This window comes from Cryptomeria japonica, chromosome 2, assembly GCF_030272615.1.
Source record: "Cryptomeria japonica chromosome 2, Sugi_1.0, whole genome shotgun sequence".
Classification (NCBI taxonomy): Eukaryota; Viridiplantae; Streptophyta; class Pinopsida; order Cupressales; family Cupressaceae; genus Cryptomeria; species Cryptomeria japonica.
In genome coordinates this window covers 633,223,927-633,241,803 of record NC_081406.1, presented here as the reverse complement: position 1 = coordinate 633,241,803, position 17,877 = coordinate 633,223,927, and the positions used below count along the sequence as shown (strand labels likewise).

At 40.9% G+C, this 17,877-nt stretch overlaps 1 protein-coding gene across 3 annotated transcripts in view; it reads left to right on the top strand.

The window, feature by feature from the left end:
- The window catches only part of LOC131046886 (kinesin-like protein KIN-7E, chloroplastic), a 154,812-nt gene that overhangs the window by 84,911 nt on the left and 52,024 nt on the right, over nucleotides 1-17,877 (top strand). The gene's annotated exons all lie outside the window — the stretch shown is intronic.

Sequence of the window (17,877 nt, the reverse complement as noted above, 5' to 3'; positions counted from 1 at the left end):
AATGGTGTCCTTCAGAATGGTCCCACGGATACCCATTTCTACCACAGCTGTGTGTCTACCACTGCTCAAGGCTAGTAACATCGGGTCAGTCGAAGGGCTAACGGAAACCTCCACCTGTGGTGCACTCTTCGAAGTGGTGGCGGGAGCCCGTACCTATGGTGCACTCGACGATGCGGTGGCGGGAACCCCTACCTGTGGTGCACTCGACGATGCGGTGCTTTGCACATTGGTGAGGATGGCAGTCCTCAATTGTGGCATAGAGTCTAGAAGGTCTTTTACCTTTATCGGCACCTCCATCTGCAAGATTTGCCCAATGATGTTATTTTTCGCTTCCGTACGAGATGATGTACTCGCCACCTCGTTGTCCCGTCGTTTGGTCATCATCTCACGTTCAATATTGGCCTTTGCCTCCCGTAATCTCTCCTTCTCCGTATGGGGGTTGGGATAAGTGGCTTTTTTCGTCTGGGCGCGGGTGATCGCCAGTACTTCTTTCTTACCAGTCTTCTCAGCCTTCTCAATGTTGAGGAGATTAACCCCTGCCTGCGGGCAATTTGCGTCCTCATGGTCGCCTGGCCCACACCAACGGCAGAGGTGCTGAGGGGTGGCTTCCTTCGTGCAATCACGGGCGAAGTGCCCCCATTGATTACAGGGCCTACATTGGATAATTGGTCGGCCCTTGGCATCATACTGGATACGGCTTCTGTTATTGTTATTGTTGCTATTCCTTCTGCCACCGCGTCTGTTGTCTCGGTATCCTCCAGATGATGCCGTTGTGTTAGTATGTTGGCCGGTACCCGCTGGTGCGGATGTTGTGGCCTGCTCCGTGAACAGCACCTGGTTCATTTGCGTACTTCGGGTTTTCATGTTGTATGGGCACTCCTTGGTTGAGTGTCCCATCACTTGGCAAATCTCGCAAAATGCCTTCTTTTGGCAAGTACCCTTTGTGTGCCCTTCCTCTTTGCACTCAGTGCACCATATGTCCCCTTCGTTCCGACCAGTGCTTCTCATTATTTTGAATTCCTTTCTCATTCGCTCCATGTCTTTCTGGAGCGCTTGCACCCGTTTGCCAGCCTCGTCATCGCTGCTGCTTTCCTGTGAAGAAGCATCATCCTCGGATGAGGATTTATTACTTTTCTTCTTCTTTGATGTTTTGTGTTCGCTCTTTATGTCCATCGCCCTATTATAAGCGTCGTCATATGATGTAGGTGGTACAATTTTCATCTTCCTCCGTAGGGAGGATTTCAACCCTTCAACGAACCATCGTTTCTTCAATCCATCTGCGGGTTGGCTTTCCATTTTACCCAAGAGTTCTTTCAGCCTCCGACTGTATGCCCGTACTGTCTCCCTGGTACCTTGTTTGGTACAGTATATCTCCGTTACAATTTCATTGTCATCACGGAGCAACCGAAACTCCCCCGTGAATTCCTTCTGTAGATTGGCCCACGTGGCCACTTTTTGCTTGTCCACATCGGAGTACCAATCTATGGCAACTCCTCGTAACGTGGCTGGGAACTGCTGTACCCAGTCATCCTGGTCTGTTACTCCGTTGGCGGACCAAATGGTTTCACATGTACGGCAGTGCCGTAAGGGGTCTTCCTTGCCCTCCCCTGTGAACTTTGGCAATTTTTGTTTACTCGCCATCCCACCGCTGGGTCTCGCTCCTCTAATTCCTTGTGTGCTTGTACCTGGCGATCCTTCGCCTCCTGCAACTGAACCTCCACTCGTGGGTCCTCCGGAAAAAGTTGCTGACACCGAACCAAACAAATTGCCTCCCGTACGGTACCCTTGTGCTCCCTCGGCACCTTCGGTCGTGCCGTCACCTTCCGGTGTCTCCCTCTGGTTGGTTGTCTCCCTCCGGTTGTCCTCTGAAATGGACAAATTCTTTAGCAAGTCTCTGGCAGCGTCGATCAGGTTTAGACTTCGCCTTGTTTGTTCCACCAACTCTTCGCGACTTCTTACCCTACGGAGGTATTCTGGCGAACTGTAGAGTTCTCCTTCGGCACCCTCCGTGACTCCTTCTAGCAGCCCTACAACAGTGTAGACAGTGTAGTTTTCTTCGTCTATCTCTACCTCCGCAACCTCCGTGAGACCTCCTGGGTTCCCTTCGGGCAACCCCTCGGCCGGTCGTCCCTCGGCAAGCTGCTTTAGCCTACGCCTTCGTTCTATCTGCTGTCTGAGATTCAACGCGGTTTGTGCCACTTCCCATTCGTCACTCTGTATCTTTTTATTTTTGTCCTTATTTAGTCTATTGGGCATAAGTCACTTCCATACACAGCAAACACACGCCATGTACACAAAAAAACTTTGATTATTTTTATTTTTATTTTGCCTTTCGGCCACAATTTATATCAGCAGTGTGTCGGGATTATTACAAGGTTCAATTTCCTCTTGGCCTGGCGCCATCTCGTTCTGTTTCCCGTCGGCTGTTCTCTTCGTAGCGTTGCAGGATTTGTTGTCGTCGCTCTTCCTGGGCAATCTCCTCCAGGTAGGCCTGTTGTGCCAGTGATGCCTGTGCAAGCAACCGGGGGAGGTGGTTCATCAACCGGTTTACTGCCGGGCTAACCTCCAGCGCTGTCCACACGACACTTGGTGGGATTTCTGCCTCCGCCGCTTCTCGTCGAACGTAGGTCTGAATGGCTACTTGGAGCAAAATTGAAAATTCTCGCGTTGCCGTGTCTTCTCGTGTGTAGAGTTCTGTCCGCGCGTCGTCGGCCCCTGGGTTTACTTCACCAATGGGTAGGCCCATTGTGTCTGTGCGCCATCCATGTCTTCCGTTTTCGAGTTCGTCTAGGCAGCGGCGCCAAATGTTTGCCCTCTCGGGTAAACGGTTAAATGCAGATAGTAAATGCACATAACATAATGGAAATATATTAAATAACCAGCCTCTGTATTAATTCCACAGTCCATGTACAATAAGTGCTTATAACATTACATCTGACACGACTAACATGATCCTTTCGAAGAAAAGGTACACAATATATAATACCCGAAGGGGTGTGACACAACCGTCGCGACTCCAACTACCTATCCGTCGGCTAACCAACTGACCGCCGTAACTCATTATTACCGACGACAACATAAACATAATATAACAACATAACATAATGATTATTCTTGGCAACACAAGTATCTTAGGATGTGCTTGGCCGCAACAAGATGAACATGTTTGGGCATGCTCATAAACTGGTTGAGAGCATTCACAGCAAAACATATGTCTTGTCTAGTGTTAACTAGATGCATCAGTGAACCAATCAACTGCTGGTACTCTGATGGATCTGGAAAATCAGAGTTAGCTGCAGAAACACTTAACTTCTTTAAGTTAGATTCCATAGGAGTAGACATGGGTTTACAATCCATCATTCTAAATCTTTTCAAAATGTCAATAGTATATTTTCCTTGACTAAGAAAAATTTTGTTAGATCTTTGCCAGCCATACTTCTAGACCTAGAAAATAATGCATTAGACGTAAGTCTTTCATTTCAAATTCTGAAGCTAGTTGTTTCTTGTATCTAATAATAAGTTCATCTTTACCAGTAAGGAATAGGTCATCCACATGTAGAACTAGAATTAGCATTTCATCGTTGGCTATCTTAAAGTATATGTTAGAGTCAACATCATTTTTACAAAAACCTAGACTTAGCAAGTATTTATCAATTCTTTCATACCAAGCACGAGGACCTGCACACATGAGTTAATTTATCGTGAATCTCATAACGCTTAGGTTGCTCAATATAGACCTCTTCCTCAATGACACCATTAATGAAGGCAGTCTTAACATCCATCTGATGTAGTTTCCAACCCCTAGTAGGGACAATAGCTATTATCGTTCTAATAAAAGTATATCTAGCAACAGGAGCAAATGTTTCTTCATAGTCTATGCCTTCCTTTTGAGAAAAACCACGAGCTACAAATCTAGCCTTATATTTTTCAATACTACCATCAGCATTATGTTTAATTTTAAATAACCATTTAGAGGAAACAACAGATTTACCTTTGGGTCTGGGCACAATATCCCACACATCATTCTTGATGATTGATTGATACTCTTCATCCATAGCAAGCTTCCAGGCATGATGAATCAAGGCTTCTTCAACATTGCAAGGTTCAGTTTCAATGAGATTGCACATCAATGCAACATAGTTGAAGAATACCTGAGGTCTCTTAGTTTCACAGAAGGTGCCACTGGGAGCAGCAAATCTTTCAGCTACTAGAATGGTGTTTCTTACCCAAAGAGGCCTCTTTTTGGTAATGGCAATGTCACTAGGAATATCAGTGGGATTCATGGGCTCTGGTGGATCATTATGTTCTTCTTGAGGTGGAGGTTCAACCAGCTCCCTTTGAATCTGAGGGTTAGTATCAAAATTTATATCTTGATTGTCATTAGCTTCATCAATAACACAAGAACCTTACGATTTCTTAAAAGCAATGTTTTCTTCAAATGTAACATCCCTACTTACCTCAACATACCTTTGACTAGGGATGAATATCCTGAATGCCTTGGAGGATTCACTGTAGCCGACTAGCATGCCTTTCTTTCCGGAAGGTTCCAACTTTGTTCGCTTTTCCTTGGGCACATGAACATAAACGGGACTTCCAAAAATTCTGAGGTGACTGATGTCTGGTTTGGATCCTGTGAAGGCTTCTTCAGGGGTCATGTTCTTTAGAACACGGTGTGGACATCTATTCTGGATAAACACTGTTGTTCTAGAAGCCTCCGCCCATAGGAAGGTCTGCAAGTCTTGATCGTGAATCATAGCCTTTGCAGCCTCAACAATAATCTTGTTCTTTCTTTCAGCAACACCATTTTGTTGAGGATTGTATGGAACACAAAACTCCCTCTTAATTCCTGACTCAACACAAAAATCATAAAAGCTACCGGAGGTGTACTCACCTCCATTGTCAGATCTTAGACATTTAATTCTTTTACTAGAGGAGTTTTCAGTTAATGCTTTAAACTCTTTAAATTTACTTAAGACTTCATCAAATTCTTTAGATTTCAAGAAGTAGAGCCAAGTTTTCTTAGAGAAATGATCTATGAAAATTACGTAATAAAGAAATCCACTAGGAGATGCTATAGACATAGGACCACATAAATCAGAGTGAACAAGCTCTAATTTGTCTTTAGCTCTATTTTCACTTTTATGAAAAGGACTTTTAACATTTTTACTTATAGCACAACCTTTACAACTGTTATCATGAATTTGACTAAGTTTAGGCATACCTTTGACTAACTTTTCAAGGGATGGAAGAGCTTGATAATGCAAGTGTCCAAGTCTTCTATGCCATAGCTCACAGGATTCAAGAGCCTCATTAATGAGGGCTTGAATAGGGTTAGTAGAGAGCTTATAAAGACTATCATATCTATGACCAATTATACGAGCAGATTTAAAACTAGATTTCTTAGGCCAAGCAAGAACTTTTGCCTCAGAAAATGCAATTTGATAACCTTTATCTTCTAGATCAAAAATGGAAATTAGGTTTCTTTTAATTCCAGGAACAAACAAGATATCACTGAGATGCAGAGAAATACCAGAGTCTAAATTTAGAGAAGTATAGCCAGAACCTTTTACCGAATAACGAACGTCATCACCAATTACCACGTGAAGGCTGGTATCCTTTTCTACTAAGTCTGAAAGATGATCACAATAGCCTGTGATGTGTCTGGAGGCACCACTGTCAATCAACCATGTATTACTATCTGAAAGGACACTACTAGACAGAGCGGAGATGAATAAGAAGTCATCATTTTGTTTTGAGACTTCATTTAGGTTGGCTTCACTTTAGGTAGAGTTATTCTGACATTCTTTGGCATAGTGTCCAAACTCGTCACATCTAAAGCATCGGACACGCGAGGTGTCTCTTGGTTTTTTCCAAGGGTGTTGGGAACTAAATGGTCTGAATTCCCTATTTCTTTTTGGATAAGGCTTCTTCCAATTTCCCCTTTTCTTGCATTGGGCTGCAAATGTGATGATCATCTACATGGGGACTTTTGGTTTGCCCTCTTGTGATGAGGCGAGACTCTTCTTGGATGCAATAATTTTTAAGGCGATCAAGGGTAGGTAACTCAGTCCTGCCACTTATGGTTTGGATAAATGACTCCCATGAGTGAGGTAGGCCATTTAGGGCAGGTCTTTGTCTTCCATGTTATGACCAATTAAACCTAGCTGATTCTTTAGTTTTGAAATTCTCATAAAGTAAGAAATAACAGAATCTTCTTTTGCCATTTTGATATTAAGTAGTTGCTGTCTTAAAGTAATTGCCCTACTGAGATTGTTAACTTCATATGTACCTTGTAGATGGCTGAACATTTCCCTTGCAGTGGTAAATGAGGCAATAGAGGTTTCTAGGTGGTCTTTGACTGAATCAATGAGAATCTTCCTAGCCTTGACAACATCCTTTTTGAATTGTTTTAGCTCGGCTACATCCATTGGTTCAGTTAGCTTTTTTGTTTCAATGAATTGGAGAAGATCTTCTTCCTCTAGTGCCAACTTGATTCGAACCTTCCATGTAGTGAAATTGAGATTCCCATCAAGCCTATCTTCAACTTTCAGCCCCATTGACTTGACCTGCAAATGCGACAACAATCTGGAAATAAAAAGGAGTATTGAATTCTAAAATCTGAAAGTTGATCTAGCCTATAGCTCTGATACCATGTTAATTTTAGTACTTTCAGATTAAATGAAACTCAAAAAATCAGAATTTGTTTCTAACTAGGTTAATTAGATTTATTTTTCCAGATTTAAGCATAGTAAAGAAAATGAATGCATAAAGACAAGGCATAGTTACCTTGGGAAAACCTCCTAGGAGGAAAAACCCAGCCAGAAAAGATCCTCAGATTTGATTATGGTTTTGAATTCAACTGATAATTACACACTTATCTGGAGTATAGATGTTGCAGTCACAAGGAAGATGATATAGAAGTCTACACAATTAGTTTACTGATAGAGATCATGATTTGCAGTCCTTCTAATAGGGTTTGCTATGCATAACAAGGGTTAGCTGCACCTTTCAACTAGTTCACAGTTTGCTTGAGCCTTCAATGGAGTTCTCTATTTTTTAATGATGATCTGCTGCCTTTAATGAAGTTCGCTATTATCAATTGGCTTGTATATGTAGTTCGCATCCTCAAGGTATATATTGCATTTACTTGAAATCTGAATGAATGATTATTATGTGAAGTATATGCTTTATTTATAGGAGTAGCAATACTTCTAATCACGTCGGCTTGCCTTGCAAATTAACCATTTCAATTTATTTAATTTCTTTTATGCGAAATGGATAGGGTCGGCCCTATCATGGTGGCGTGATGGGTTTGAGTGTAGCGTGGGGACCTTTTAGGAGAAGCCGAGAGGTATAGGGCCCTATATGTTAGAGAACGGGCTGGCCCCCTTAGGTGGATTCCAATGTTGCCCAAGGCAATTGGAATCCGCCAGCCCTAATTACAAACAACAGATCCTGTCTTCCAACTCTTGGACATCCACATTCGTCTCGATCTCAATCCTTCTGTCAAGGATCGCACACAATATATCAAACACCTTGTCTTGAATAGGGTGGATAGTGCCTTCAACTCGGTTGCATCTGGAATTGATGTCTTCGACAAGAACTTCCTTCATCTGGAGCAAAGTTGACCATTGCAGAAGGCTATGAGTTCCTCCATCCATTATCTTCTCTTGTGCTAAAATCTGTCTTGGTGTTCTTATTACTTGCAAGATTGGGATGATAATGTCTCTAGTGTGAGTGAATGCATCCACAGTTATCAATAGATTATGAATGATCTCAAGGACTTGGATAGCTCGATGGACTGTCTTCATCATTCTTGTTGCAAATTCAATGGCTACCTTGCAAGATTCATCAATCCAAGAACTCATGAGTTGGGCTAAGTTCTTCATCTTTTCTGCCTCATTTATCGATTCGGGAGGAAGTGCATGCAAAGGTGATATTGTTGGATTTTGTCGTCTCAATGGCTGACTAAGATGACTAAAGTAATTTCTCCAAGCACTAACCTCTCTTTCTAGCTTCTTATTTTTTTCCATTTCTTCTTTGAGTTTGTCATTAAGTGCTCTTACTGAATCAGTTGCTTCTTCCATGGCTTGCTCGGAGGTAAGTGGACCAAGATCAAATGTCTCTAGATCATATTCTTTTGCTAGAATCTCATCCTCATACTTGTCCACCACTGGTGTAGCTATCTGTACCTTTCTGGATCCTGCTTCATCTCTAATTACCTTTGACATCTTTGTGGCCTTTTTATTTTCTATCTCTTCATGGGAATTTCCTATGAGACTTTTTAAGTCGAACACTTGTTCTTCTTCTTCGACCACAACCACCCTTGTCAGCCTTTCCTTTTGCCAATCTGGAATAGAAGACTTTCTTTCCCTCACTTGTATTTCCTTAGGCAGAGGTCTATCTTCTCTGAAAGGAGATGTTGCTTCATCATCATTCTTTTCTTCTTGTTGTTCATTAGCACCAACCTGGAGAGATTGACTCGATGAATGCTGTGGTGTTTGTCCTTTACCTTGTTTATCATTCCGCACCATGGATTCCATAGACTCATCAATTTCATACACTATCTGTCTTTGATCTTCTCTTTGACTTGTTTCTTTTTCATGCCTAGAAGACGTATTTGGTGGATGATCGGGATTCACCTTTTGTTTCTTCTTGGAAGGCTCTCTTCTCAGGTCCTTCTTTTCTCTTTGATCCCTTGGAATGAGAAGTATTCTCACTCACACTTGCTTCTCCTTCTTCCGTTCTTGTTTCCAGGGTGAATGTCATGGATACATTCTGCTCCTTCAACTTTTGATGTTGTACGTCCACCCATCTGCGAGTGCAAGTTAAAACGGGATCCGTCAATGCTCTTAGGTCTGCAACTTCGAGCTCATTCCAATCTACCTTCACCTCTTTATCCTCCTTCTCATAGGAAGATTGGAGATATTTACCACTGTCCTGGGCTTGATTGGCTACTCTATAAACTTTACATTTCCTGATGAGATCCAAGGGTAATCTGGAATGCATCTTTCTTTTCACCTCCATATCATCTTGGACATTCATCCAAAAATCTTCTACTTGAAACTCATGTTTGTATTTCTTCCCAACTGTCCCTTCCATGTGACCATGAGGATCAAAATTCTCCCTTGAGGCAAAGGATGTGAATGAATATAGAGATAACTCCCTCTCTGCATCCTCTGCGGCTTGAGAATTAGGACACACTTCAACTGAATTTCCTAGTAGAATGGATACAAGGATACCATTTCCATGCTTATGTCTTGATGCCTTAGCATAAGCAGCCAACTGTCTAGTCACTTCCAATAGTATTATTCTGTTTTTAGGATATCTCGGCAGCATGTAGGGAGGTAAAGGACATCCATGGACTCTGGTGTATGTGAATTTTGGAAACTGAATGAACCATGCACCATGCTTCTTCACGAGTTTTTGTGCCTCCGGAGACAGCCGATGGTGAATCTCTCCTTGCAATGTCCTGGTGATATACATCGTGAAGGTGTCATTGATTAGCTTGTAGTCATTCCTTGGTTGATGATGTAGTTGAACATAAGAATCACAAACTCTTATTTCTCCGGGTCCTCTCCCAACAACTCCTCTGTGTGGTAGCCCTGCATACTCAAAACTTCTGACTAAGGAATATATAACATATGAACTCATGTGAAATGACTTGGTAGGGGCTAGCCTCCTCAATTGCACGCCCAGGTTATTACTAATGATTCTAGCCCAATTGAGCATTCCTTTTCTTTGGACAATCACTTGTATGAAGAAGAACATCCACTTGTCGAAGAAGAAGGCTTGAGAGGCACCCAATAAGTCCTTGAATTCTTCTTGGAAATCAATTCTGTGCGGCGTATTGGGAATCTTGTTCAAGTGAGGCCTACTCTTGAGCAACCAATTTTTGTTAATGAAGTTCAGACATGTATTGGGATCATCTTCGTAGATAGACCTAGCTCCTTCCAAGCTCTTGTAGATCACGTCTCTCAGCTTCGGGAGATGAAAAGCTTCACTTATAGCTTCTTTTGAGAGATAGGCTAAGATAGTTCCATCCTTGGCTACGATTGTCCTCGAATGTGAATCACAGTGTCGGGCACATTCAATCATCAGCTCGTGACATTTGACTACGGGGGGAAAGCCTGCGGCCTTGATGATGCCACTCTCAATTATCCTCTTCGCAATAGGTGATGGCTTGCCGATGTAGGGTGCTTCTCGAAACTTCTTCACATTGAAGTTTCCTAGATTGGTGTCTCCGATGTTGCTCCACTTGGACACGATCCTGGTCTCCAATTCATCGTTCTTCTGATCTTCTTTGATGAGAGCCTGCCGGGTAGTGGATACACTGGCCTTGGGAGTCGTCATTTGCTACCTACAAGAAACGCTTAAGTTAGGTTTGAGCATGATATCTTAAGATAGGAGATTTGAAACCTTTCAAGGAAATGATAGATTATAATTTGAAAATAGTGTGTTAAACCCTTAGAATTATGAATTTTCAAATTGATGTTACTTAAGAATTAAATCAGATTATGAAAGACTCAACCTCACAAAGGATTGATATAGGAAATTAAATCAAATCTTCAACATGCTTTCAAAAATCTCATTGTACATACCTTCTCTTTGATTTTTAGCTATCAACCTTGAAAAAATGAATAAAGGAAAATGGAGATCTGCTGGACAAAGGTCTTTGATTTGAATTTCAGGTCCTTCCCTTTGATGGCTTCAACCTTCAATCAGCCTTCAAGCTTCCTTCAAAATCTGGAAATTCGCCTTCAATCTGCTGGAATTCGCACCTCTAGGTCTGCTCTCCGATTCGCATAAGAAAGAATGAATGAATGATTACAAAAATCAAAACACACCTTTCCTTTATAGGGCACTCCCACCATTTTACCACTAGGCCGACGTGATTAATATGTAAAAAATTAATAAATAAAGCCTTGCACAAGCTGGACGACTTGGCAATAAAACACAAAAAAATGTGTTGAGCGCTAAAGTATGAAAATTTTGATTTTAAGGCTTGAAATTAATTAATTAATTCATTTTTACAAGTGCCTTAGCTCATGCGAATTTGTCTTATTCTCATAAGTGAGGTTTGATTAGCTATTTAATGGGAGAATATAGGTAAGCCTAGTGGATGCTAGAATTTGTTCAAGGTTTGATGAAGGCCCACTTTCTCCATAGGCACTAGAATGCTCATGATATGAGGAAGGCTCAAACCACCCCAAGGAGGCTTGCTTGAACTTCTCACCTAGGTTTCATTTACCCCATCTATCAAGACCTCCATAATCTTGATTTGTCATCACCTCATGCTCTTGTCATCATAACTTTGCACCTTGCCTTTGTCATAGTCCAAACAAGGTGAAGAATAGATCTTTCCAAGGATTTCGCCCTGGACCCTTTGGAAGGGTCAGGAGCGATTTCGTTGATTTTGTCTTAATTGCCTCATTTTTTCACTCCAAAATCCTCTTAAAGGTGAGCATATGCTAGTTTTAGCTCAACAAAGCCTAGGGATTCAATTCTTTAGCTTTTAACATGGGCAAATTAGGTGATGATGAGAATTTCGCTCTGGACCCTTTGGAAGGGTCAAGAGCGAAATTCCTTCTTTAGGTCAAAACTCACCTTTGTTTCATTGACAATCTCTTCTAAGGCAATCTCTAAGGTCCATTCACCTTGATCACTGACTTGGCTCAACACTATCTTGAAGAAAACATGACATTTTGTGAATTTCGCTTTGGACCCTTTGGAAGGGTCAAGAGCGAAATTCATCTTTCAGACTTAATTTCTCATCTCCTTCACTTCAATTCATCTTGCAAGGCTAAATAGCCTCATTCAAATCTCAACCACACCCTAGGAATCAAATCCTGGCTTCGCACAAGGAGGAAATGGTGGATTTGAAGAATTTCGCTCTGGACCCTTTGGAAGGGTCAGGAGCAAAAATCTTGTTTTAGGCTTCTTCCTCCATCCTTTCAACATCAATCAAGTCCAAAAGGCAATAAAACACTCCTTCACACTCATCGAAGCTATAAAAACCCAAAGTTTGACTTGTTTTGCAAGGGAAGTAGGTGATTGTAGAATTGGACCCTTTAGAAGGGTCAAGAGCGAAAATCTTGGTTTGCACAATTCCTTCAAATTCTTGGATCACTAGCAACTCAAAGTCATTCTTAGGGACATCTCCTTCTTGAATTTACCTTAGCCCACACATGATCTAGCACAAAGTTAAGAGAAAAGGGTGGTTTTGAGAAAATTCGATTTGGACCCTTTGGAAGGGTTAGGAGCGAATTTCTCATTCTTGACTTGATTCTTCATCCTTTCAATCTCATTCTTCCTTACAAGATAAAATTTCATCGTTTTTCACCCAAGGAACAAAGTTTTAAGCCCAAGCAAGGTTAAAAAAAATAGGCTTGTAAGGAATTTCGCTCTGGACCCTTTGGAAGGGTCAGGAGCGAAATTCACCTTCTAGGCTAAAATCCTTCACATTCTCACATCCCATCACTTCAATGCTAGAAATTAGGTCCAAACAAAGAAGGAAATGAGCTTTATGGGAAATTTCGCTCTGAACCCTTTGGAAGGGTCAGGAGCGAAATTTCCATTCTTGGACAAAATCCTCACTTTTCAATGCTTTCAATCATCCCCCAAGGCAAGAACACATCAATCCACCTTCTAACATGCCTTAGAGACCAACACTTAGCCAAAATTAGGAAGGAAATGAGGGTTATGAGGATTTTCGCTCTGGACCCTTTGGAAGGGTCAAGAGCGAAAATCATGTCTTAGATTTGATTGTTCATTTTTTCAACTCCAATCTTCCTTGGGAGGCAAACATAGACCATTCTTCTTGCATCTCCATAAAGGTCCTGATCTTGTCTAAGGGGAAAATGAGTGTTTTCGAGGATTTCGCTTTGGACCCTTTGGAAGGGTCAGGAGCGAAATTCACCTTTTAGGCTAAAATCCTTCATCTCCTCCACCTCAAGTCACTCCCTAAGGCTAGAACATGTCAAACACTTCCCTCCATGCCTTAGAAACTAGGAATCTGGTCTTGACAAGCAAGAAATTGAGGTTTGAGGGGATTTTCGCTCTAGACCCTTTGGAAGGGTCAGGAGCGAAATCCCTACTCTTGGCTAGTTTCTCACTTTCTTTCATCTCATTCTCCTTCAAACCTGATCAATTTAACTTCCTCCTATCACCATCAAGACAATCCACCATCCAACTGGCTCCAGGCAAGGTCAAACTAGGTCTTTAAGGCCAAAAAGAAGGCTAAATCGAGGATTTCGCTCTGGACCTTTTGGAAGGGTCAGGAGCGAAATTCTCCTTCCAGGTTGATTTTCACTATTTCCAAGCCTTAAACCTCCTCTCCAAGGCAAACATGCTTCAAAACATCCTCAACTACGCCTCAAAAGAAACAATCTTGGTTACATCCTTGAGCAAAGTGGAGGAAAAGTGGATTTCGCTCTGGACCCTTTGGAAAGGTCAGGAGCGAAATCCATGCCTTAGGCAAAATCCACTCTTTCAAAAGATCTTCAATCACTTCCTAAGGCTAGAATATGAAAATTTGCCCTTACCACGCCTAAGGAATCAAGGTTTCTAGTGCAAACAAGGAGAAAAAGGTGACCTCCAAGAATTTCGCTTTGGACCCTTCGGAAGGGTCAGGAGCAAAATTCATCCAATTGGGTTGATTTCACACTCAATTTTATTCCTTTCACTTCAAATTTGGTCAAATTCACTTCTCTTTATCACCCTTATGTCTTCTTGCCATCATTCTCCATGTGTTAGGCCAAAATTGAGGGTCAAATGAGGATTTCGTTCAGGACCCTTTGGAAGGGTCAGGAGCGAATTTCCTCTTCCAGGCTAACCTCCATCATTTTGTCGCTTCAAACCTTCTTCCTAAGGCAAAAATGCATCCCAGTCTCCGACACCATGCAGTAGAAGTTTCAAACTTGGTCAAGACAAGGAGTAGAGCAGAGGAATATGAATTTCGCTTTGGACCCTTTGGAAGGGTCAGGAGCGAAATTTATGGTTTTGGCTCATTTTACACCTCAAACCTCCTTTCCCTGCCTTGGATATAACTTTCCAAGACTTCTTCAATCATCATCAAGTGAATTTGCTCATCAATTCCTAAAATCGCCTCCTGAATCTCCCCTTGGCCACTGACTCTGCTTAATAGGCTCTGACCTAGAGGAAAACAAGACTCTGACAAGAAAACCAACATTCCAGACCTACCCTGACCTGAGACCTACCATCTCTTTCACCCAATCTATCCATCTTCATTCCCCTGAAAGGTAAAACTCCTCTGTGACAACCCTAGGGTTCAAGGCAGACAATATCCGATTTCCCAAATCCAGACTTTACTCAGCTTTGAAAGAAACCCTAATCTACCCAGACCAGGGGACCACTCACTCACTCAAAACACCTAGCAAGCAGAGAAAACCTAACCAAGGGAAAGCAAAACCCAAGAAAAAGAGGGGGTCCCCATTCTAATGGGGTGATGTGTGAAATGGTCACAACAGATTCTTGTTTGCATAAGGCAGATAGTGTGAAGTAATTTCGAGTTGCTCATCTTTTATTCTCTTATTTGACATTGCCAATGGTGATGAATGTTATATTTATTCCTGAGGTAGTTTTATAGTGGCTGTTTCAAGCTTGCCATCGACTAACATGCAGCATGCGTGGTTGTTGTAATAGTAATAAAAAATAATGTTAGCAGAAGCATAATTAACGCTTATATGGAATATATGAGTTAATATTGCCTGTGATTAGTGGTAGTACTATAATTGAAGAAATTTGCAAAATTAATTGTGAGAATTGGCTTTTTTAGTTTTGGAGAACTGTAAACCATTTTACTGCAACTGTATATGAATACCACCATATTTTCAATGTCTCTGTTTATGATTGTTTTTCTTTTTAATGTGGTATTTTTTAAATTAATAATCCTTTATATTGATTAGAAAGGAGTTTTTTCTTATTCTAGGGAGGATATGCTTTATAGTTTTCAATTTACTTATTTATTTTTTATTTTGACAAGTTTGTGTATCTTCTTTTTGGAGCATTTGCCATAAATATATATTGAATAAATGCATATTTAGTTGCATCAATGGAAAACAATGGTACATGTGATGGACAGCTAATTATGGTGAATGTCTCTCCTTATAGAAACATGGAAATCATACTTGTGAGCCTGAGCTCCAATGGGCAAGGAGCCAACATCTTTTGAGAAACAGTCAAACTTAACAAATTTTGCTTAACAAGCCTCAATTTACCTTGTCTGAGAAGGGAAGCATCCTCTTAAAAAGGTACTCTACATCTTTCCTTCTACAAGAAGCTAATAGCTGACAAGTGACAAGTGAATTCTCTGGCATAAATTTTTACAGCTGTCCTGGTCATGCAGTAATCCCTGGAATAGAGCTTATAACCACACCAGGAGAGAATAAATACAAAGCAAATTACATTCAGATTGTAACCATGTCCGAAAGCTCCAAGCTGCAAGACATCTTCAGAAGACACGAGTGAATAACTTTGCTCCCCCACATAGATTGCATGACAAATCTCAAATACCAAGCTTGAATAGCATTGATTTTCATTCAAGTGTCAATCCTTGAAACATTTTTGCCATGCAAAAAATTTGTGTGTAAAAGAGGCCTTTGTTTCTCAAATAGTTTTGCAAGGCATTTACCATTGCACTTCAACATCTTTCAACCCTTGCTGCTTTTTAAAATGTGGGGAAACAGAAAATACGTCTCACTTGATCAAACAGGGTGTTTGTCACATGGTGGAAAGCTTTCTCATTGTTCTGCTTCCAATCCTGACATTAGGTAGTGTTGATGTGTATTTTGTAAACGACCAAACACATAATAAAATACCTAAAGGTACCTTATCCTCTCTTGTTTAAAGTCTCCGAATGCTGAAGATGTCGCGAAAAGGATCAATCGGGATGACTTCAAGGTTCTTTGTTGTAGGATCTCTACGTGTGGATAAGCACCGGTGGTCGTTGTATATGCTATTTCTTCAAGGGGTCTTACGTACTTTCAGAGAAAGCTTGTCCACGTTTTCTTTCCAAATGCAGGAACAGGATTTTCCTAACACTAACGGATTTTCAAAAAAATGTCAAAAGATGAGGGTTTCTAAGAAGGGATACTTGAACTAATCCTAAGAATGACTCAATGAAGACTGGACTTGATAAGATTCTACCAATTTCAGTTTTGCCAAGAAATTACAACTCTACTGGAATTGATGCAATCTTCTTAGGGGATTCAATAACTTTCAAATCATCAAGGATATAGATACTATCATAGAGATACATATCAATACTTCCAAGAATGATTGAATTCTTAATCAATCTCAATGTTTCCAGTTGACCACACAAGGCGTCCTTACAATCATTAAGAAGCTAGTGGTTTGGAATATGAATCTTATCAAAGATCAAGCACAACACTTCGTCCTTCAAACTTAAAATTTAAATGCTATTTCAACTGAGAGTGATTCAAGAAGATAAACAATCATGAAGATAGCCACAAACATTGCAATAAAACACCATAACTTCAATATTTTATTGATCTCATAGCCAAATGGACAACAATTGTTCAAATTTTTTTCTTCACTACTGAATCTTGCTACAACAATAACTTTCTAACTTTCTTCACTCTAAGCTTTCTCTCTTTTCTCTAACTTTTCTCTAACTCTTCTAACCCGTTAAAATGAAATGAGTGAGGGTATATATAGCATCCTCAAATACAATGAATGGCCCGGATCAAAAGAAGATCAACGGCTGAGATTTTGACACCTAAACCCTAATTAGGGTTTGTTACAAAAAAAAGTCCCCATTTAGATAAACATCACTAATCTATAGCCAATAAAGAATTGGCACAAATACCGAGGAGACATAGACCAATAGGAATTAAGCTGCCACATCATCCTATAACAACTTTTCATCTAGAATTTTGTTCCCTTTCCTATGCTCTTTCTTAGCATATTCAATGAATCTGGACACAATTCCTTCAATCTCAGCAATAGGAATCTTAGGAAGATTCTTCATTCGTTCTTCCAAGTGAAGGACTTAAGCAGTGAGAAGAGTTGTCTCCCATCCAGGTTCAAGTTCTTTGGTCTTCTCAATCAGGAACATAGTAGTGTACATCTGATCTCATTGCTTATCTGTGATGATGTTCTCCTCTTTGCAAAAGATGACCTTGACTCTATCCTCCAACTCTTGGATGTCCACATCTGTCTCGATCTCGATCCGCCTGTCAAGAATGGTACACAACACCTCAAACACCTTGTCTTGAATTGGATGAATGATACCTTCCACTCGACTACATCTGGTGTTGATGTCTTCAAAAAGGACCTCTTTCATCTAGAGCAGAGCTGACCACTGTAGGAGTTTATGGGTTCCTCCATCCATTATCTTTTCTTGTGCCAGAATCCGTCTTGGTGTTTCTCTTATCACTTGTAAGACTGGAATGATAACATCTCTAGTGTGAGTGAATGCAGCTACAGTTATCATTAAATTATGGATAATCTCAAGGACCTGGATAGCTCGATGAACTGTCTTCATCATTCTTGTCGCAAATTCAACGGCTACCGTGTGGGATTTATCAATCCAAGAACTCATAAGTTGAACCAAGCTCTTCACCCTTTCTGCCTCACCTACTGATTCAAGAGGGAGTGCTTGTAAAGGAGATATTGCTCGATCCTGACGTCTCAAGGGCTGATTAAGATGACTAAAATAGTTCCTCCAAGCACTAACCTTCCTCTCAAGCCTCTTATTCTTTTCCATTTCTTCTTTAAGTTTGTCTTTAAGTGCTTCAAATGAATCAATTGCCTCTTCCATCGCTTGCTCGGAGGTAAGTGGACCAAGCTCAAATGTTTCTAAGTCATATTCTTATGCAAGAATCTCATCCTCAT